We start from the raw sequence: 6000 nt of genomic DNA, 5'->3' as shown, positions 1-6000 counted from the left end.
ACTGTGAGGAACCAGTGACTGCTGAGGACTTGTATTCATCCCTTTTCAAATTTGGCACGTCACCTAAATTCTAAGACCCAGTGTCAGAGTAGTCCATTATGCGCGATTATTCTTTGTCATGTAGTTATTCCAAAATAATTTGCTCACTAGTTCCTAGTTAGATATCCTAAACCCAATTCTTCTGTCACTGGAAAAGTTTTTTGATATTTACTTCACTGGCTTTTATTTTTCTAAGCAATAAAATGTTTTTTTATTCAATTATTCTTTATAAGAATTGTTTTCTAGGTGCTTATCTTTGGAACATATCATTCACTGTTTCTTACAATGTGATACCCAGAACAAAAAGTCATTCCAGATATGTCCTGAGGAGAGTACAGAATCTAGAGAGAACTATTTCCTTCCTTTTTGCAGTTATGGAATACTGATAGCCCATTGGAGGTTTTTGTTTTTGTTTTTTCACATGATCTATAATTAGACCAGTTTCCTCACTGATGGTTACTACAGTTGCTCTGGAAATAGACTAAAATAGCAGTTTCTCGTTGTCCATACACAGTCCCATTATTTTATTATGGACCACATGACAAACTGAACAGATCTTTCAAAAATTATGCTTCTAAAAGCATACTTTTTTACTTTGTGGCAAAGAATGATAAAAAAAAAACATTTTGGTAATGAAAACATTTAATGACTAAAGGGTCAAGTCTGAGCCCTGAGCCACATCACTGAAGACACTTCAAGAGACAAACATTGAATATATTTATTGATGCCATTTGAATATAATTATTATTACAGGTGTTAATTTATGTAATTCAGCCAAAATCCACTTCATATTTCTACTCCCTAGACAAAATAATTAGTAAAGAAACTTTGTCAAATATCTGACAAAATACACATAGGATATATACATTACGCTACCCAAATTCTAATAAAAAATCCTATTGTAACAATAACTAGATTAACTTCATGGGAAAATTTTTATTCATAGCAAATCTATAATTATAACTTATTAGTAACGAAAATATTGCCAGTGGGTTCATGATCATTGGGTTAAATATGACACACAGACTCATATAAGGGAATCTCTAAGGTAACTCGGGAAATGAACAACCAATAGCTGGTGTGGCAAATGCTGCTATTTACGAAAAAATGTTTCCGCTTTTTCTTAGCTATAACTAACCTTATTTTACAAGCTCCCTTGCAGTTACACATTGCCATATAACTGGGTTCTAACTGTGAAATGTGAGCAGACGTGATGTCTGCTGTGTGGGAGCCAAATCTTTTAAGAAGAGAATATGTCCCCTTTACTCCTCCAATTCTGGGGGGACATGATGATTAGTATGGCTCTGGGAATTGCAGACCAACTTCACGGTTACACCCTGTGCCTGAATCACCACACTGAGGACAATAATCTGCCAGTTGGAAACATTTGCTTTTAGAGAGGGAGAGATAATCAGTGTGTGATCACATGCACTTATGCTGGCTCATGGGTATGGCAGGAACTTGAGTCATTCAATTCGGGGATGTTGTAATAGAAGAAATGAGGTTAACCAAAGTTATACCATTATATATAATATTATATATATATATATATATATATATATATATATATATAATCTTCTCTACCAAAGGATTTCTAACCAGAAGAATCCTTAATTCCTCTAAGGTATACACTTAATCAATGTAAAGCCCTAATTATGAAAGAAAAAAATTGTTACTTCAAATATGTTCACAGAAAAATTTTCTAAAATCTTTTCCTTTCCCAGGTCAACTCTTCACTTGTTTAATAATAGAAATTATTTGGGGCACCTGGGTAACTTAGTCGGTTAAGCGGCGACTTCAGCCCAGGTCATGATCTCACAGTTCGAGAGTTCAAGCCCCAAGTTGGGCTCTGTGCTTACATCTTAGAGTCTGGAGCCTGCTTCAGATTCTGTATCTTCCTCTCTCTCAGCCTCTCTCTGCTCTATCTCTCTCTCAAAAAAAATATTTAATAAATAAAGTTATCCATCACTTCTTGGGTGGTGTTCCAAGGTCAAGCTGAAAAATGGCTGAATAGTTAGGTTGAAGTGAAACGATGACACCAGATTCTGAACTCATAGTACACACTATCCTCCAATTCCATGTATACAGATTATGTTCTGTATCCCACTCAGTGAAGCTATAGGTAATTTATGCTACTTTCTGAAATAGGACATAGTGATTTGGAGCCTATGGCAGGCATTTCTGGGCACTGTGTCAGATGGTCTGTGGGATGCTATTTGACATCCCTCCTCTCATAAGCATACAGTTCTTCCGACAATGCCACAAAACAGAGAAAATCCCTTTGGGGCTATCCAAGGTCAGAGAAGCTCCTCTAGTGGAAAGTGACATGGAAGCCATCTTCAATAAATATCAAAAACAGCCTAGAACTTCTCAGGATTTTCCACCATGGTAAAGTCTGAACCGCCACTCCAACATACATCACAAGAGGAGAGATGTTACGGGAAGGGGATATTATAAATTGTCTCTCAGTCTTTACTTGCCCTAAACAATACATTGGCTCATAAAAAGCAAACCATGGACGTAACTGAGCTTTCCTGGTAATTATATTTGAAATTCCTCCTTTAGCCTGTTACAATTATTCTTGGTATTCCATTTGCATGTTTTTCTGACTCTGCTCCTGTACTATGGGCTTTATACTGGAGCCTCAAAACATCACTCTGGGCTTTGTCATGCTGTGAAACCTGAATTAGCCTTTCCTAGTTTTTCAGACGACAGTGTTCCACACTTTTTTGCTTGACTTTTTAATTTTCAATGACGTGAGAGACCTCTGCTTCCTCATATTGCAAGGAGGTCCTTTCTCATCTCTCAACCCTCCCTCCCATAATGCTATTGCTGGTATTAAATTACCTTGCAAACTGTGCACACATAATAGCTAATCTCCTGCATAATCAGCCCTTTTACGTGTTAGAACTCATCTTCCATTAATTTCTCCAACATCCAATGAATCCTTTTGCTATAGACATTTGCACTGGCTGTTCTCACTCACAACATGGATGAACCTTGAAAACATTAAACAAACTGAAAGAAGTCAGACACAAAGGTCACATTTTGTATGATTCCATTTATATGAAGGATCAAGAATAGGTCAACCCACAGAGACAGAAAGCAGGTCAGTGGTTGTCAGAGGCTGGGGGAATGGCAGTGGGTACAGAGTTTCATTCTGGCATGATAAAAATGTTTTGGAACTGGATAGACTGAATATATTAAATGCAACTGAATTGCACACCATAAAATGGTTCACTTTATGTTGAATTTTATCTCAATAAGAGATACTAGAAAGAAAAAAATGATGGCTTGTTAAATTCTCTTCCATCAGATATTTACGTTGCTACTTTCTTTACCTCTTTCATTACTCAAGTGAAGGTTTTCCTAATTAATCTATCAGAAATTGCATCCTTCCTATTAATAGTGTTTATCCTCCTTCCCTGTTCTATTTTTCTCCTTAGCACTTATCCTTATCTAATGTACTGTTTTCCCTTAATTGTATTGTTAATTGACAATCTTCATCTACTAGAAAGTAGACTATAGGAGATGAGAGATTTTTTAACTTTTGTAACCCCAATTCTTAAAAAAGTGCCTGGCACAGAAGTGCTTAATAGATACTAAGGAAATGAATGAACCCTCATATGTCATTTTCATGTGTGTTGCTATAGTCTCTCTTTATTCAGTTGGATCATTTCAATACGTGTCCTAGAGCACATCATTTTTATTTAAACCATTCAACTATATCTTCTGAGAGTTTAAGCTCACCTTCCAGTCTGTGCTGGAGCCAAGGTGAGGTAGTCAAGTGAGCTGAGGTTTTAGAATCAATGAGGTGTAGATTTGTATCTCAGTTCACACATACAGCTGTGTGAGTTGCAATTATTTAGTGATGTCCTCTAGGGTTTTGTTACCTCAACCGTAAATATGTGTATTAGTCAGAGTTCTCCCAAGAATAAACCAATAGATCTCCAAATATATATATAGAATATATATATTCTATATATGTGTATGTGTATGTCTGTGTATATATATATCTATATATGTGTATACATATATATATATATATATATATATAATATACATGAATTGACTTCAGAGAAACAAAACATATACATATACATACACAGAGGCTCAGAAAGAGACAAAGAGACAGTGAAAGAGAGATTACAAAGAATTGTCTCAAAATCCCAAGGTCTATAGTCAGCAAGCTAGAGACAGACATAGGAGAGCTCATGGTGTATACCCAGTCTGAAAGCTGGCAGGCTGGAGACCCAGAAGGAGCCAATGTTTCAGCTGAGTCTGAAGGCAGGAAAAACAAAAACAAAAACAATGTCTCAGCTTGAAGGCAGTCGGGCAAGAGGAATTCTCTTACTAGGAGAGGCTCAGCCTTTGGTTCTATTCAGGCCTTCAAATGATTGGATGACACCCACCCACATTAGGAAAAGCAATCTCCTTTACTTAATCTATCCATTTAAATGTTAAAAATATCCCAGGGGTGATTGGGTGGCTCAGTCAGTTAAGCATCTGACTTCAGGTCATGATCTTATGGTTAGTGAGTTCAAACCCCACATCAGGGTCTGTGCTGACAGCTCAGAGACTGGATCCTGCTTTGGATTCTGTGTCTCCTTCTTTCTCTGCCCCTCCCCCATTCGCACTCTGTCTCTCTCTCTCTCAAAAATAAAGAACAAAAAATTTTTTAAAAAATGTTAAAAATATTCCAAAAATACCCTAATAGACACACTCAGAATAATGTCTGACTGGATATTGGGCACTCTGAATTAATCAAGTTGACAGATAACTAACAATCACGATATATACAATAATATCTAACTTATAAGGTTGATTTGAGGGTTGGATGAATGAATATATTAAGTCCAACACAATGAAAGCTTGATATTTAAATTACCTTCTCATTTTTCCTTTATGTAGAGATATTCTTCACCTCAGCTAAATGTTAGTCTTGCTTTCCATTTCTCTGATCGTATCACTGCCACTGTTTAACAGAGCAAGATTGAGAATAAAGCATAGGATAGTTTATAAACATGAATGTATCTATACTGATAGTGGTTACATCACCTTTTATTAAAATATTGATTAATTATCTACTTCTAAACCAACATAAAAATGAGTAGATTAAAATAATCACACTTGACTGCTCTCAGTGGTCTGGTAATTTTCTACTGTTTTCATCATTACTCAGTCATTATTTGCCCTGGTCAAACAATTAATTTGCAGCTACTTTCAGTATAATGGATGCAATTATTCTTAATGATGAAACTTGAATTTACAGAGAGAAGCTAGGGTGATCACATAATCACTATTTCATCTTAGATGTCAATTCATTTGTGGAAAAGATTCCTAGATCTTTTTCAATTCAAGAAATCTGGTCTAGAGAAAACTGAAGTGAATAGGATTGTTGGATTCTGCAACTGCGATATTATCCATAAACACTAAGCCATTGGCTTCAAGCAGTGATCCAAGTATTCTCACATCATTTAATTCTAAATACATTTAATAAAGCATTATTTGAAATTATTAGCAATTGTTAATGCTCATATAATCAAATCAGCTCTACTAAAGCTTAGGACCCACCGATATTATTCTTAAAATTCTGTGGTAAATTCTTCATATGTTTTATGTTCCTTATTTCCATCTTAGGTAAATACTCTCTCATCCTTTAATTTTCTTGTAACTCAAGTGCAGCTATACTAACTTTTAAAATACACCTCCATTTCTTTTTCTACACTATTATATATAATTGCACAGAGAGATGTACCTTTTTGTGCTTTCCATACTGCCTGAGATATTGTCCATTTTAGAGGTATGGCATAAATAACTTGCATCTGAAGTTTTAAGAGCCCGTTTTCCTAAACTACAGGGTACATGGGTAATTATGATACACCTTCATTTGCATTGCTATCATAAATGTGAAGATGGCCTGATTATGATTACTCTCTCCCAAGTGGCTGTCATACCCTC

Source organism: Puma concolor, chromosome B1 (genome assembly GCF_028749965.1).
Source record: "Puma concolor isolate L17-30 chromosome B1, mPumCon1.1.hap2, whole genome shotgun sequence".
In the NCBI taxonomy this organism is placed as follows: Eukaryota; Metazoa; Chordata; class Mammalia; order Carnivora; family Felidae; genus Puma; species Puma concolor.
This window is presented reverse-complemented; position numbering follows the sequence as displayed.